General features: G+C 37.9%; 1 long non-coding RNA gene across 2 annotated transcripts in view; it reads right to left on the reverse strand.

The window, feature by feature from the left end:
* LOC112921922 (uncharacterized) overlaps positions 1-2,555 on the reverse strand; it is an 87,898-nt gene extending 85,343 nt beyond the window's left edge. The window contains exon 1 of one of the 2 annotated variants that reach the window (XR_011997098.1): positions 2,229-2,555. This is a non-coding gene — a long non-coding RNA (uncharacterized lncRNA). Of the gene's footprint in view, positions 1-2,211 lie in introns of both variants that reach the window. The other variant, XR_003235341.2, reaches the window with a different exon arrangement.
* Between the last annotated feature and the right edge of the window lie 15,959 nt (positions 2,556-18,514).

Here is an 18,514-nt window from a genome sequence, read left to right on the forward strand (position 1 = left end):
GGAATTCAGATATGACTCCGAGTTCAAATTCTGTTTCTACCACCTACAATCAGGTGGGACAATGGGCAAGTCACTTTAAATCTCTGAGTTTCCATCTGCAAAATGTGAGTTCCCAGTAGTGTAACAGGCAACAAGTGAAATAGCATTGTCAGAATGTCTGGCCAATGGCCAATGTGACATAGGTGCATACAGTAGCTGGCAATGCCAGTATCTCTTTTCTTGGTGGCCAAAAATCCATTTGTTTCCTTTGAATGTTAGCAATTTTTTAAAAGATTTATTTATTTGAGAGAAAGAGAGAGTAGGAGGTAAGGAGAGACAAACTTAACCTGACTCCACACTAAGCATGGAGCCCAACACGGGGCTCGATCTTGTGACTCTAAGATCACCACCTGAGCTGAAACCAAGAATCAGATGCTTAACCAACTGAGCCACACAGACACCCCTAAGTGCCAGCCTTTTTATATCTGTTGTTTGGCAGGATGCTCCCAGGTTTTCCTATTTTCTTTCTTGCCTCTCTATCTAACTGATTCTCCATTCAGCATGAGAGAGATGTTTCAAAAATATGAACTTCATCATGTCAACCTTTTGATAAAAGTTCTTCAGTAATTCCCCATTTTCTTAGAATAAAATTTAAACAGCTCATCATGTCCAGTGATTGCATCCCCTCTTGCCCCTCCTACATCATCCCTGACCGCCTCTTCTGCTGGCACTCCTTCTAGCCCCTCTTGTCTTGTTGCTGTTGCTCAGAATGCCCACTTCATTTCCACTTTAGGGTCTTTTACGTCCCTTTGCCTTCCTTCAGTTATACTATCCCCACCCTCACCCTCCAGATCTCTGCCTAATAACTATTTGTTCTTAGCAAAAATACTACCTTACTCACAGAGCCACTCCCTCATCACACAATCTAAAATGCCCCCCATCCTGGGGCACCTGGGTGGCTCAGTGGTTGAGCTTCTGCCTTTGGCTCAGGTCATGATCCTGGAGGCCTGGGATCAAGTCCCACATCAGGCTCCCTGCATGGAGCCTGCTTCTCCTTCTGTCTACATCTCTGCCTCTCTCTGTGTGTCTCTCATGAATAAATAAAGAGATCTTTAAAAAAAAAAAAACCTATCCTAAGTCACCATCACATTTTGTGGTATCTAAAATTATTTATTTATTTGTTGATGTATGTTCTGCACCCCTCCCCCCTAAGCAACACACACACATAAGCTGTGTAGGAATGTAAACAATGAGATGCATCAATAGATGCATCTGGAACAGTATTCAATACGTAGTTGGTCTTCAACAGATACTTGGTGAATGAATGCATAAAGGAAGCTCCTCATTTTGCATACCTGGCCCAGCTGCTGGGCAAGACTTCATATTAGCTTGTCTAAATTTAGTACAAACTGAACTTTAACTCTCTAGAAAGAGACATCACTAAGCTAGTTAAAAGGAGTAGGGAGCTATAACTGTCTACAAAAAACACCCATAAGCAATGCACTTTTCTTACTAAAAGGAGCCCATTTAGGGGATGTGGGTAGCTGTTTCATAAGGACATGTGGGTAGGTGGGCTGATTATAGAGGTCATTCTCTATAAGCAAGTTTCTAAAAAGGTACACGAGATGTTCACTTGTGATTGCGCATTGCCATCTATCTTCCTTCTCCTCTCATCCCTCTCTCCTAGGCACAGATTTGGAGATGCCTGGGCTGTCATCCCATCACCAACAAATTGCTTCTGTCACCTCCCCCTCATTGCCCTTCATTCCTCTCAGCATAATTACCATCTTACTAATAAGTCAAATGAGTGGGTACAGTGAAGTGGGCAGCTCCATTTGGCTGCCTCACTGAGCACTGGCATGGGGCGAATGAGAAATTTGGATAATGGGGCTGCTGCTGCCCCCAGCGCTCCAAGGGAAGCCTGCTAATGGGTTTTCTCTTCGGTGGCTGTTGCTTACAGGGACGGCACAGGGAACCAGCTGAAAGGAGGCAGAGCCATGGCCCCATCTTGGTCCCCAAGCTGTGCCACATTTGTCATAGCAGTGATTCCTCAATCACCACAAAGAGGAGACAGCCAGATCCTTCTAGGAATGGATTCACCCCACTCCCTGCTGCTTCCCCCACCCCCACCACCAAGCCCAAGCCCATTACTTTCAGACATGATTCTGAGTGAATGCTACCCGTCCTGACATCTGTGCTGCCCTACAATCCACACTCTCCCGATGAGCTTACCAGTCAGCAACTCCCACCTGGCAAATCCTGACTCCAGGCCAGATGAAGGATTCTGGGGCAGGAAGGCAGCAGCACACTTAGGGACCTTTCCTCCTCCAGGCAGGCGAGCCAGGCATCAAGGCGACTGCGCAGACCACAAGACTTTAAAGGGACAGGAAATCTGCAGTAATGTATGCGATTTTGTTAACACATTAGCATGAACATTTCAGCAGCACATAAAGAGTGCCAACTGCTTAAAATGCAATACTGGGGCTATTGGTGTAGTGTTTCTTAATTTCATTTTAAACTCAGTAGAGTGTAAGTGATGATAAAGAAAGGGTGGAGCCTGAGTGTTAAGGATGTATGTAGCCTTATTCCTGCTCAGTACAGAAAAATGCCTGATGAAATCACTGTGTCAGGAATAATGCCAATGCTTGGGCACCAACTCGACCTTAATATACAAGGATGCACTTTCTTTTTTCCCTCATCCACACAACAGAGCTCCACCTGGCATATTTAGGGGGACATGGCAGGAAGGAAAGGAACACCATCTCATCCTACGAATTATTCCTGGGTACACTTTAAAATATTAATCTACATCAGATTATTAATCACTAGGAAGGCAGCAAGGGCTACTGCCCACACAGAACTCATCTTTTATCACTCAGATCTCAGAATACTAAAAGAGCTGATAAAAAAATTACTATTGGAGAACCATCTAAGATCCTTTCACCTTATCACCTTGTCCTTTCCTCCCTGGGACCAGCAGGGCCTGAATGAACACCCTCCCTTCCTCTAGTGTACAAAATAAAGGAAAAGAACGTGGAATTCTTCAAACACGGTCAGGCCTCGCTGGTTTGAAATGAGGGTGTGAAGGTTAGTGCAGATGAGTGGAGAGCTCAAATTCAGCATATTTTTTAAAGGAGGGGAGGGGCAGAGGGAGAGGGAGAGGCTCCACACCCAGCATGGAGCCTGACCTGAGGCTCAATCTCCTGACCCCAAGATCATGACCTGAACTGAAATCAAGATTTGGATGTCCAATTGACTAAGCAATGTAGGTGCCCCAAATTCAGAATATCCTTAAAGAAATCCATGGATACCTCTTTTAAGTACATACAAGTATGAGAGAAGATACCAAAGTGAAGTGAACATTGCTAAGAGAGTCATTCAGAAGAGGATCCGGGAAGATATTGAGGAAGCAAGGCCTATCCATGTCTCTTGTTTCAATTTTTCAAACACTGTGAATTCTTGAATTTTGTTGATTGCACCTTGACCACCTTTGGGACACATCCCACTTTGAACTGAAACAGAGATGATGTAACATGTTAGCTACATAGGCAATTGGGTATTGGATAGTTTAATTCTGTCAGCACTAATAATTCTTTCAAAACAAGTTATGTAATCTTGTGGGTTTTGCCTTTAGAAGCCTGCACTCAGCTGGCAGTTCAGAGAATGCTTTCAGTTTAGGTCAACTCTGTGTTTCTGGAATCATAATCCCTAAGACCCCAAATAAATATTTCTCATTGCTTTACAGTCTCCTTGGTTGACACAAGTAATATACAATTACAGCTGATGAAGTGTTGTCCAAAAGGAGGCCAGTGTGGACCAGGTAAATATCATTTTGAGAAGCTTATTGTTTATACATTAATGGCTGATGACAATTTGGCTATAGGAAAGTGCCTTTGAAAATGCTTTCCTTATATAATTTTTCATCCATTCTTCTGGTCTTCCAGGTTTGACATTATAATGAACTTTGACTTCTCCATTTCAATTTTGTTACTTTTTTTTTTTTGCCAATTTTTCTTTTGTAGGAATTACCATTAGCTGAGTTACTATGATGGGCCAGGTGGCTATTATTTGAAATGTTGATCTTCACTGCAAAGTAGATTATTTTAAGCCCACTTAGCAGATGGGAAAGTTAAAGTTTAGAGAGATTAAGTGGGTTTGTTTTAGGACACAAATTCCATTAAAAAATCAATAATGTAAACTCACTATCATACCACTCTCTATCTACCTTTGATAGAATTGCTGGATTATAGATCAGAGCTATCCTGAACCAGATGTAATATATCAGTATTTTATTAGGCATCTGTTGTGGACTGAATGTTTGTGTCCTCCCAAACTTCATACATGGAAACCTAGTCCTCAGTGTGATAGTATTTGGAAGTGGGGCCTCTGGGAGGTCATGAGGGTAGAGCCCTCATGAATGGGATAAATGCCCTTTTAGAGGAGGTCAGAGGGCTAGCTCTCTCTCTTTCTGCCATATGATGATACAATGAGAAGTCAATAATCTGCAAGCCAAAGAGAGTTTTCACCCCGACTGATCATTCTAGCACCCTGATCTCAAGACTGCTGGCCTCTAGAACTGTGAGAAGTAAATATCTGTTGTTGGTAAGCCACTAAGGCCATGGCACTTGGTACAGTAGCCCAAACTAGCTGAGTATTTGTTAAACATTCCTATTAAAAGTTATAGAAAATATGGGCTCAAATATTAATTAAGCTAAAATGACCCTTATTATAAATTACCACTGGAAGACCCTCTCTTAAGTAAATAGATAAATCATGTCCATGACATTCCAATAATATTGGAACAAATATTGATTCCAATATTATTGACATTCCAAGGAGTATCTCCTTTCTGATCACTGCTGTTCAATCTCAGGATGCTCATGTCCAAGGCTACCTTTGCAATGATGCGACCAAAGACTGATAACTAATGGATGAGTTTTACCTTGCCAGAACATCATTCTTTAGTCATGACATTGGCCTACCGCCAAGCAACAGGGTTTTGTTTTGTTTTGTTTTTTTCTTAACTTGGAAAAGAACACATATGGCTAAATCAACCTGTGCATGACACAGAACTGGAAAGGAGAGTTAAAAAGGAATAATAATAATGATGATGATTAATAATAATAATAAAGTTCTAAAAGCTGCACTAATGGACTGAACAAAACATGATGAAATTTAACAAGCACAAATATAAATTTAAAAATAAAAATTGCCAACAACTGTACACATGAATAGTTGGTGGCGGGAAGGGAATTTATCAATAACACGTGAAAAAGACAAAAGAGTTTTAACTGACTTTGAGCTCAGTATGGGTCAACTATGTGATGTGGTTGCCAAAATACTAATGTAGTCTTAGGCAACAAGAACAGAAATAGAAACAACTTTTTAGAACAAAGGGCAATCACCTCACTCCTTTCTGAGCCAGGAGGCCACACCTGCAGTGTTGGGTTAGGTTCTGTGGAGCACTCAAGTAGTGGAGGGACCTGGATCCATGTTGTATGGAGAATGATTGAAGGAATTCACAGTCAGGATGGAAAAAAGCCATGATAGGTGTCTTAAAATATCCAAAGGACTGCTGCATAGATGGAGAAATGAAGTTCTCCTCTGTGATTATATACACAGGAAATAGAAGGGAGTCTGGGATCAATATAAAGGGGATGCTTTTTACAACTTGGAATGTTATAAAATGGAACAAGCTGCACTTAGAAAAAATGAGTTGTCATTCAACAAATTAAGCAGATGCTAGATGATCACCCAGAGAGCTTTTTAGAGGAGTTTTATCTTCAGTGAATTAGGGTTGGATAAGGTGAACTGCAGCATGAGAATGAGTGTCATTATGTCACAGCCCTTACAACTTACACACTGTTGGTCAATCATGAATCATTTGGTACATTTTTCTGTGATTTCTTCCTGTCTCCCCAATTAAAATGGAAGCTCTCTGAAAGCCAGGGATGGTATCCTTATCAAGTGCTTCTCCTCCCTTGATCCTTGTTTCTTCTACTATGGCACCAAGATAAACCCATAATAAATATGTACTGGTTGACAGCTTGATTTATTAATTAATATAGCTAGTATCTTCCCTATTGAAGGATAAAGGTATGCCCCAATCCAACCTATGTTATGATTGCACCATTTCATTCAAGTTAATATTCTATGATTTTGGCAAGCCACTGTTTGTTCATCTCATATAAAAGCACAAAGGTTCTATCTAAAGATCCAGTTCTAAATAGTATGGACATTCTGGAAAATCTCCCTATGGTGGAATGTTCTCGTGAAAGAAAGAGATGGGATTTCCAAGGTCCCCTTCAATTCTCTCATTCTATAAATCTAGTCACATGGACTGCTTTAGGAGTTTTGATTATTTTGTCACTTTCATATATTTCCTTCATCTCTCACCTTCTCTATGTCTTCAGTGACTTTGACAGTATCAGCACTGAGCCATGGATGTTAGTATCACATTCTGAACATAGCATCTCAAGAACTCTTAAAGATTAAATATGTAGAGAATTATAAATATTTGAAATAACCTGGGGCTGCTGTATGTACTGTCTTTAAACAGATTTTTTGATCTAGTATCTTTTATTTGCCTGCTTATGTACTGGCCTCCCCCTCCCCCCTCTTTTAGAGCTTCAGAACCTTAGCAGGTTTTAAGAATAGCAAAAGGCGCTGCAGACAATCAAAACATCCTAAGTCCCTGTCCTCTATACCTGTTGAAGATTGAAGAAAAGGCTGAGATACTCACAATCTCTGATACCACAACAGACTACAATACTAAGATTTGCTTTTGTGAATACAGAAAGCTCTCAACAGTTAACTGTTGAAATGTTCAACCTCTGGTTTTAGATGCACTATTTACTCCCTTTAGGAAAGATGAATAGCCTTGTTGGCAATCATTTCCAAGACAATGACCCCGTGTTCCACAAATATTTATTCTGTGTCTTTTTCGAACATCTATCTTCAGTTCTTGATCTGTTGAAATCAAAATTTTGTCATTGTAGCTCTGCCAGAAATATAATTCAAATAGGCACAGATCATTTATTAAAATATCTCATGCTTTCCTTCTTTGTTTGCTTTCTTCCCTCTTATTTCTGCCCTCCCAGGCTTTCTTTCCTCTTTCTTCACTGTATTTCCCCAAAAAATCCTTTAGGGTAGCTTACAAAAAGGTACAGAGAAAAGGTGAAATTGAAATTAAGAGAGAAGTTAAAGCAAAAGGAAAAGTTAGATGAGCATGGCATAGAGATGAAGATAAAAAATATGTAGCAAATGTCTACTACTCTATCTGAGCTGTTGCCCTGTGTTTTATAATAGCAAGGAAAGGAAAAAATGGGAAATCATGTATATTAACATGTCTCTGAAATAAACAAACCTGTTGATTGGAGCATGACTACTCCTAGTACTGAGACCAGAGAGAATAAAGAAAATCTCATGGGTTTTTGCAGACATGGTTCTCAATACGATATTTACAAAAAGACAACAATAACTTTGGTTGGAACATTTCTTTTGATATTCCTCAAAGTAACCATTGGTCATGATGCCAAATGGCCCTCCTTTTGAAGGTACTGTGAGTGGTAGAGATGGGTGATGGGGAAAGCAGGGGTGGAAAGGAGAGAAAGTCACAGTGTTTCCATCACTTTCCAGCTTAACCGAACAATGGGTTTTCAAAAACTAGAGAACTGGGCCAGCTGTAATGTCTTTCAGACAACACTCTAGAAACTGAAGAACCCAAACTCTTTCATAAATCCAAAGCAGCTCTTGGTAATTGCTGATGCTCATGGATTGGAAGTTATAATACTTGATGAGTCCCAAAATAATTGAGGTTTCCTATTTCCAGCAAAATCCCATCCTAAACATTAAACAGTCAAGTTTGGATTAAGGTAAGCAATTTGTCTATCAGTTATATCACATGCAGCATTTCTAATATATAAACAACCATTCAAGGTAAGTTTCATGTAGAAATGGGGATATGAGAATTACATCTCAGTAACTTGTCTAAACTTACACAGTATAAGTAGAGTCCAGAATTCAAACCCACATTTCACTGACTGTGAAAATGGCTGCTCAGTTGTCCTTGATGAGGATTCACCTTGGCTAACTCCCTGCCGAATGCTTATTAAATGTCTGGATTTTTTTTAAACTGTCATTGTCTGTTCAGATATTTGTATGGCTCTCCAAAAGATTTTGTGATTTATTTTGGTCATAAGGCATGAGGGTGATAAAAGAAGATTCATATTCTGTCTCTCTCTCTCTCCTCTTTCTTCCCTTCTCTCTCTCTCTTTCTCCCTCTTCTTCTCTCTTTTCTCTAACTTCACAAAATCTGCCATTGCCTTCACAGAACATAACACATTTCCTGCTTTTTTTATCCAGCTTCAGAAGATAAATTTTGTCTCTGATACAGTCACGGTTTGTGGGATATCATAGGGCTAAGAAAAGCAAATGCTGAATTTGGCCCAAAGCAGAAGGGAACCAGTCATCTCCAGTTTTCTTTTTATTTGTCTGTTCTAAAATGGCCATCGTTTTCCATGCTCAGCATGTTCCAGAAGAAAGTTCTTTGATGTTACTATCAGAATGGGTAGGGTAGAGATCAATAGAAGAACCATACCTGTGACATGACATTCACACTTACCCAGCCTTCCATGTATAGTCCAAAATCTATCTTGCACCAGTGCAAAGAAGTTACAGGACATTGTCTTGCCATTCCTGCCCTGCACAACACCTGTGCCACTCATCTTTTAAAACTTACTTATAAGTAACTGTAAAACTTTATATTTTATAAAATAGCTTCAAAGATAAATGCTTATAAAGACTATAACAATATTGGGACACCTGAGTGACTCAGTTGGTTAAGTGTGCCACTCTTGATTTCAGTTCAGGTCATGATCTCAGGGTCCTGAGATGGACCCCTGCCTCAAGCACTTCTCTTGGGCTCTGTGCTCAGTGCGGCATCTGCTGAAGACTCTCTCACCCTCTCTCTCTGGCTCTTCTTCAATAAAATAGATAAACAAATCTTAAAAAAAAAAAAAAAACAAAGACCATAATAATACCATAGTGGATGTGCAAAATATAGAAAATCAAATGTGGAAATAAGAAATCAAGGAAATCAATTATAATTTCACCTCCATGACATTACTGTTTACATATTTATGAACATAGTGTAGGCTTTTTTCTGTGTGCATATATGCACTAATACATGCACAAACACACTTATTTGATTTTAAGAGAATTAGAATTTCACTTAATTCATTCCATATAATTGTGTATTATTTTTAATTTAATTTTATAAGCATATTACAAGTTTATTGAATTTTTAAGTATGTTTTGAATGCATGTATAATATTCCAACATTGGTTATCCTGTAACTTCTTTAATTATCCCAATATTAGTGCATATTTATGTTTTCAATTTTTCACTCTAAAATAGTGCTATAATGATCATTGTTGCTTTAATATATAAAATTCTGATTCACATTAAATCACTTCTTCATCCCCAAGAAGCAAGCAGTGAAGTCTTGAGTTAACTAGCTCAAGAGAACATGGAAAGAATTTCAATATAAAAAGGAACAACATGTGTAAGCATCCTGTGATAGAAAGGAGGGTGGCAAAAAACCACCACCGCCACCACCACCACAACAACAACAAAAAAACAAAAACAAAAACAAACCACAACAAACCCTAACACACATAAGGCACCATAAGGCCCTGAGTGCAAAGAAGTCTCTTTTCTCTTTTTATAAGGGCATTAATTCCATCATGAGGTCAACACCCTCAGGATCTCATTTAATGCTAACAACTTCCTAGAGGCCTCATTTCCAAATACCATCATATTGGGCACTGAGTCTTCAATGTATGAATTCTGGGAGGACTCAAACATTCAGGCCATAGCAGATACAATCTGAGAAAGGGAACAAAAAGAATACAGGAACCAAGACTGGAAAAACTCTTTAAAAAGCTGAACATTTCCAACAGCCTGCCTTTGTTATTTTGTTTCTCCAATTCCCTTACTGATTAGCAAATGAAGCCCCAAGGCCAAAGGACTCTCTGTTAGTTCTTGAAAGCAACTAGAAAAAAAAAAAAAAAGTGGGAGCCAAAGAAGGAAAAACTGCCCCCAAATGCTTCCAGTGTTGAAACCAAAAACAAACAAACAAACAAACAACAACAACAAAACAAATAAAAAAGGGTTTAAAACAGACTGAATTAACTGAACCCAAAGGATTAATTCTGGAATAAGTAGGTCCTAGGAAGAAGAGGGAGGTGTGGGTAAATATGCATCCATAGGATGTTTATTGGGATCCTAGTGTGTGTCAAGTCTATGAGCTACCTAACAATTGGGCTCTCATTAGGAAGTATAATTATATTTTTTAGTGTGTTTTTAACATTGATTCATTATTTGTTCATTCATTTTTAAATATGTTCATCAAATGCATTCTGTGTCTCAGGCTCTCAGGCATCGAATGCCTATTACTGAACAAAAGCAGATCTGGTCTTTAACTTCATGATTTAGGTTGGTGACATTGTAACTCTTCATTTGAGCCTGTAAGAAAGTACAGGATCCCTGGGTCTACCTCAGTACTGCAACTGGGAACACTTTTCTACTTAGTCTCAGATCAGCCACTTTCCTTAGCGTTAGGCACAAAATATTCCTGAACTAGGTTCCCATCTTCTTGAACATCTAGCCAGTACAAGGGCTCAAGAAAGGCCAGTTTACAAGCATTTTCTTCCCTAATCTCTCCCCCATGCTGTCTGAACCCAGTAATTCCCCAACGGTTTAGGTTCCTCACATTCTGTCTCCTCTTCCGGAAGTCATCAGGGCACCTGGGGGCACATTACTGGCTTCCACAGTTCTTAATCAACTCCTTGCTAAATAAATTAGCACAAAAAACATAGGATATCGAAAACCCAATTATATTTTAGTTACTCTGACCACAGACAAATTGGATCATTTTCAACCCACACTTTAATTGGAAGTAGAAGATAATTTTGTTGTTTCCAGAGCATTTGTTTTACACTGTCCCTCATCTTAACTTTTCTTAGGCTCTTCTCCTCAGGAAGTGATATATCTCTTCACAGACCTACAGGCCTTCCTCCAATTGAACTCAAACTGACATTTTTATTGCTTCTTTATGTGTGTTCCTTCTATTTCAAACCATGTCCTTCACATCTCTACCCTAACTAACCTTTGCCCTTCGTTTTGGTATGGAATTTACCTGTGATTTCTTGTTTTCCCATTTCCACAGCTAAGCCCTTAAACTTTACAATGACATATTTAAAATATAAAAAATGGCTCTTTTTTATTCAGATTCAAAGGATGCCTTAAAGGATACATTATACCTAAGTAGAAGTGGCCGATGGGGCATTCATTAAAGTCATTATTTTTAAAGTGCTGGGTAAATATCAAGGAAAAACATGACCCAGTAATTTCATTTTAGGATCTACTCCTGAAATACACTGACAAGAATATGAAATATAGAATGCACATAATTATTTATTATAGCACTTTGAATATGTCAACAATCGAAAACTACTTAAATACCCAAATGGTCATTATAGGGACTAGTAAAATAAGCTATGATGTCTGCACAGAATAGAGTAGTAAGAAACTAGAAAAAAAAAAAAAAAAAGATTAAAGGCAGCCCTGGTGGCTCAGTGGTTTAGCGCCGCCTGCAGCCCAGAGCATGATCCTGGAGACCTGGGATCGAGTCCCACATCAAGTTCCCTGTATGGAATCTGCTTCTCCCTCTGCCTGTGTCTCTGCCTCTCTCTCTCTCTCTCTCTCTGTGTCTCTCATGAATAAATAAATAAATAAATAAATAAATAAATAAATAATCTTTAAAGAAAAAGAAAAAAGATTAAGAATTTATATATATGTATATATTGAGAGAGAGAAAGATAAAACAGAGACAGAGAGACAATGAAAGAGAAACACACAGATAGAAAAACAGAGAGATTTATTTATTAGGGTTGGTTTACACAATCACAGAGACTGGCAAGTCCAAAATTTATAGGGCAGGCTCAGAGGCTGGAGGCCCAGGCAAGAGTTGATGATACAATCATGAGTCTGAAGATAGGCTGCAGACAGAAGTAATTTCTCTCCCAGGGAGCTCCATCTTCTCTCTTGAAGCTTCAACAGAATGGATGAGATCCACTCACATGGAAGTTAACTACACATTGTACTGATTTAGATGTTAATCACATCCTAAAAAATACCTTCATGCAATTTCTACATTGGTGTTTGACCAAATAACGGGGCAGCATGGTCTAGCCAAGTTGACATATAAAATGAGCTATTGACAGATACAAAATACTGAAGAAGCTCAGTTTTACATAATTATAGATATACTTTATATAAATTTGTGTATAGTTTTTATTTACATATTATATATATACATATATATATATATATATATATATATATACATATATTCTGTCTCTCTCTCTGCTTATTTATGTAAAAAACTTCTGTCCTTCTCTCCAGAAAACAATTCATGTGGGAAACGTGACTTAGCTATCTTCAGAAATAGCTCCTTATTGGGGCACCTAGGTGACTCAGTAGGGTAAGCATCAGACTCTTGATTTTGGCTCAGGGTCAGAGTCATGAGATTGAGGCCTGTCTTAGGCTCTGTTTTGGGTGTGGAGTCTGCTTAAGATTACTTCTCTCCCTCTCCCTTTGCTCCTCTCCTCCAAAAAACAAACACAGAAAAAACAAAACCCCCTAAACAGTGAGGGGCATTTGTGTCAAGGGGAAGTCTAAGCAGTAAGCAGAGACAGACCATAGAGGACCTTGTAGGCCCTGCTAAAGATTTTCCAGTTTATTCAAACTTGGTGGTAAGTCATTGGAACATTTTTTAGCAGAGAACTGAGATAATAATCTGATTTTCTTGTGAGGAAGGATTCCTTTGGCTGCTGTGCCTGGAAAAGTTACTGCTGGGGGCCCAGGGCAGTGTGTGACAAGTACAGAACCTGGGAACTCCATTAAAGGTCTTCTGTGGTAGTCCAGGGGAGACAAGATTGGGGTTGGCTTTATGTGTTAGCCATAGATTTGGTAAGAATTGATCAAATTCCTAGTATAATTCTCACATAGCTGTGTTTGAAATTGTTAAATGGATTATATAAAGGATGTCAGAGAAAAGAGAAATCAAGGAAGATAATCAGATTTTTTGACTCTGAAACTGGGGGAAAGGTGGTGCTATTTAATTACAGGGAGAAGTCTTTGGGAGAAGTGGATTTAGGAAGGAGGTTCTACTTTGGATGTTTGGTTTCCGAAGACTGCAATACATCTAAGTGGAGTTGGGAGTTGAATAAATGAGTCTGAAGTTCAGGGAAGAGGCTAAATCTGAAAAATACAAATTAGGGAGACATCAGGGTGAAGAGGTAAAGGGAGTTAGAGACTGAGCACTGAGCACCGGGAGTTGAGGTTCTGGGTACATCTTCTGTTTCCACCCTTTTGGGGACGCACTCTGGCCCTGCCGACTCTAGCATTGGCCTGGCTATGCTCAGCTACCTTGGATACCATGTGCCCCTCAACTCACACTACAAATCACCAATCCATAGACCTGGGCAAAGGTAGGAGGACTAACCTTGTTTTGTTTATTTGTTTCATTTTTTGTCTTCTCCTTGCCCTGTAGCCTGTCTTTTGAATATCTCTATTGTTTCTTTTAGTGGAAAGATGTCCTGCCCCCAATCCCTCCTGCACCACCACCTGCTTGCATGCACTCTCTCTCTAAAACAAAACAAAACACCCAAAAAATCCAAACAAAAAAAGAAGAAATATCTTCTTAAGTTTGACCTCTGGCTACTGTCTGAAAACTTGACTGGTAAAACAATTTTCTATAGTAAAATAAAGCTGTCCCTGACTAAAAAGGTGGTTCACTGCATCTAGACCAAGCAAACAATATGGTTTATGATTAATACTTGACTTTCTTTTGAGAGTCTGGAATTCTGGCATGTACTAGTCTGTCTACATAACCAAACCCCAATAAAAAGTTTGGGTGCTGAGTAGGCTTCTCTGGGCTTAAATTTTGCACACATGCTTCTACATTTTTGTTCTAAGATTGAGACAAGAGTGAGCTGTGTGTGGAAGGGAGAGAGCATAAAGTCTGCACATGGAATCCTTCAAACTCTACCTTTGCATTTTTCCTTTATGATCTAGGTATACCCTTACTACATTGCTGTAATAACTCTTAGTCATGAGTAAGACTACCGGCAGAACACACTGGTTCTTTCCAAAGAATCTCCTAGCACAGAAGTGCTCTTGGGGAGATACAATATATCTATCCTACCAAGAATATTTTTTTCAGTCTAATAATTATTTTTAAATAAACTTTTAATTTTAGAATAGTTTCAGATTTCCAGAGAAGTTTCACGTACAGTACAAGGAGGTCACATGTACTCCTCACCCCATTTCCCATATCATTACCATGGTACGTTTGTCACAACTAAGAAACATTTTATTTGGATTTTACTTGTTTTCCCCTAATATCCTTTTCATGTTCCAGGAATCCATCCAGGATACCGCATAACATTTTATTGTCTTTACACATAGTTAACACAACGTAGCTCCCTTTGCTCTGTGACCATTTCTCACACTTTCCTTGTTTTACTAGAAGTATTTTATTCTTTTTTTTTCTTTTTAACAGCTTTTGCTTCTGCTAATTATCTCTACTGCTCATTTTCATTCTATTTCATTAATTTCAGTTTTGTAACTTTTATTATACTGTTCTTTTTATTATTTTGTATTTACTCTTTCTTTGCTTGCTGAATAGAATTCTTGGTTCATTATTTTTTTATTAAATTAATTTCATTCATTAATTTTAGAAAACAAGAAACAATTTTTCTTGTTTTCTAAAATTTGCATTTAAGAATATAAATATTCTTCTCTCTTAAGATCTACCATGTCTGTGCTACATTTGGGTAATTCCTTTGGATTTTGTTTTCCTAATACAATAATACTTTCTTCAGCTGCATGTAGTCTACGAATACAGGTATAAACAGATGTGGACAACAATAGTCAGAGATCGGAAAAAGGGTACAAAACAGTAGAGGGGATGGAATAAAAGCTAAATTTGACAATTTTGTCTTTGGAAATGTACAAATGACTTCCTAATTATAACACACAATTAAATCAAAATAAAATAGAAGTGATACGTAAGTACTAAAAATAAAATAAAACAAGATTATAACTATATATAAAGTTGGTGGCTTAAAAAAGTACTACTTGACTCCACAGGCTTTGCGGGATGCATTATAAGGACAAAAAGAACTGCAATCAAACAAAACCGTAGAATGGAGTACTCATATTGTGAGTAATAGTGTTGTTTTGGTTAATGTACATATACATATGTACATATATACACATATTACAATAAAAAACTAATTATCTAAAATTTGTTCCAGACTAAGATTTTAATGCAAAAGAAAAAAAGAAAAATAACAAAATTAATTAATACCCTTGATCTTAAATGTGAATTAGAAATATTTTATAAATGTGTAATTCATTTTATCTTTAGAAGAAGAATCTTAGTTTTGTGTACTGCAATGGTTTCAAACTGTCAGCAATACCCAATAGCAATAATAACTTTTGAGCTCAAAATCATTAACTCTAAATACTATTTCACACTAAAAGGAACCAATAATTCTCGGTAAAATGACTGATTCCATATCTGAAGCAGGAAATGTATGAAGAAGCATAATATATATTTACCAGAAAACAGAAAAGCTCTCAATGTCTAGTGCGGCTATGGCAACAAAAGTCACCACACCGATGTAACCAGGATCTCACTGATAAAAGAAGAAACAATTAGTGTATCAAAAGGAAGCCTGGTTATAATAGATTAGAACTCATCATCTTTGATTTTGACACAAAAATCAATCTCACTAATCACTTTAGGAAACTGTCAAGGCATAAACCCATTATACTAAAAACTGGTAGAAGGGGTGAGGGAAAGGTAGAAGGGGAAAATCAAGCATTTATCCTGCCTCTCCCATACTAGTTATGTTCCAAGATCACTTAAAAGTAGAAGAATGAAGTTCTTTATAGAAGATTCCCACAGCTTATAAGAACAGATTTTTTCACCCCTTAATGTAATAAGATGTCTGGTCAATGATTCTCAATGACTGCTAAACCTAGTAGGTGAAAGGTTAATGGAGAACTTAAAAATGGATGGATTGAATCAATAACCCCTGAACCCTAACATCAGAAAGGAGCTATAATAAGATATGAAGTGACTCTTAAAGTTACAAAGTGTAGACAAGTATTTATGCAGATTTTTAAAAAATCAAACATGAAATGGCTCAATTGAGTCTCCATCAAGTCTCAACATTTACAGAGGAAAGTAGAACATGCTTAATGACACCATATGGACAAATACAGAATATGAGAAACATGGCAGAAAAAAAGGGCTGTTTTTTTCCCCAAGTAAATGAGAGAGAGAGGGAGAGAAGGGAACAGAGAAAATAAATTTTCATAGATTAAAAAAAATGCTCAAGTCATATCAATCAAATATAACGTGTACACACTGCTTAGATATTGACTTATAAACCAAGAAAAGTAAGTGATGGCACAACTTATGAAACTGAACACTACATTTGTTAGTGTTAGCATAAAGGATTTTCTTTTTCTTGTTCTTTCCCTCTTTCATTTTTACTTCTTGATTGAGTACTGGTTTGTGCTTACTTTTTTAAAGAGTCTTTATTTCTGGCAATTGAATGTCAACTAGTTTTAAGAAATGCAGTCTTAAAATTATGAAGTTTCTGAGTTTCTTCTACATATTATCTCCTTGGATCCCCATGAGCAACTAAAGAATTACAAAGGGCAGGGTGTTATTAGCCATTATTTTTCTATTGGCAAAATGAGACTTTAAAATGCAAATGTTTTATCCCAATATCTTCTAGAAATTAGAATAATCAAGATCTCTGGCGACTGGCACTATGCCCTGTTGGTTCAGTAACTCAGCTGCCCTCATTACACATTAGCAAAAAGCAGAAGGAAATAGTCACAGCTATTAGGATTCTCTAGGCTTTAATTTTTTTTTTTTTTTTTATCAAATGTGCTTAATTTCACTTAACACATTCAGACAAAACATACAGTGAGAAACGGCCTAAGATCCATGTCCTCTTTTTGCCTTAACCTCTGCTAAATCTTAGAAGTTTGGCTCCTGGGCACATTTCCTGGACAGACTTAGGACCGAGCAATTCCCAAGTCATTTAAAATTTCAACTCTCTTGACTTTACCACTAACAAAGCAGCATTCAGTGAGCCACCCCAATGACCAAGTATTTAACATAAGGTACCTAAAGTTTCCCACTGCAAAGAGTAAGGTGTCCTTATGATTGAATGGACATATCAAATTTTACTAACCAGTCTGAATGCCACATAAGCCTTTTCTACTCTGTATGATTCATTTCACATTACTCATTTTTATGCAAAGATAATCCTAAGAGTTCGATGGTAGTCCAACAAAATTTCTAAATATTTCCTCAATTGGAGTATATTTATATTGTTTTCTAAATTCTGTATTATGGACAAGCTTTGCTCCACATTCATGCACATAAGCTTTCCTATGAATTGTGAGCTCATTCTTCAGGATTGCTTTCCAGAAGTAGAATTAATGGATCAAAGGAGTTTTAAGGCTCTTGATTCTTATTACCAAAATGTTCTCCAAAAGCATAGCAAGTTGCATACCTGCCAGCAATGCACCTTCTCAACACCCTCTGCCCTAGCGAGATTCTGCAGACCTCTGAACTTAAGTGGATTTGACTTGCATCTATTCTGGGTTTTTCTTCTGACATGTATCTGGTTTTGCATTTTATGTGAGAAAGGGGGGGGGGGGAGGAACAAGCTTGAGGTGTTTCCTCCCCTTGAGCTGCCTTTTATGGTCCTTCTCTGTGTAGTCACTTTGCCTAGAAATGGTTTCATTCAACACTTTCTTTCCTGTTTTGATGTATGAAGTCACTGAGTCACTCTGCTTTTTAATCTCCTTAATTCTTTTGATCTGTTAGCTGGTTGAAAACAAAAGGAATGAGTAGCTGGCACAGAGGAAGTTATGTATGTTTCAAATGAAGTTTCCTCTCTGTAAGGCTGAGCGAATACAGGCTTGGCTCCCTCTGCCTCCATTTCGAATCATTCTATGCATGGCAGCGATGGTGTCTGGTTCAATGACCAAGCTGTCCAGGCTGTTGGTTAGAATGAGGCTTAGTTCTGAGCCGCTCTTCTGGGCAGTAATTAGAAGGTGCTAATCAGCGAATTGGAACAGTGTGCAAATCAAAGAACAGTTTCCTTTAGAAGGTGGGAGGTTGGTTTTTATTTCCTCCTGCCCTCTTTGAATTTCTAACTCCCTCAGAAGCTCAAACAGGCTTGCTGTTTATCACACACACACACACACACACACACACATAAAGTAACTATTTGTGGTGATGGATGTTAATGAAACTTATCATGGCGATCATTTTGGGGATACATATATATTTTAAATCATTATGTTGCACATCTTAAACTTTTACAATGGTGTATGTTAATTGCAGCTCAATAAAACTGGAAAATAATGT

This window comes from Vulpes vulpes, chromosome 14, assembly GCF_048418805.1.
Source record: "Vulpes vulpes isolate BD-2025 chromosome 14, VulVul3, whole genome shotgun sequence".
NCBI lineage: Eukaryota > Metazoa > Chordata > Mammalia > Carnivora > Canidae > Vulpes > Vulpes vulpes.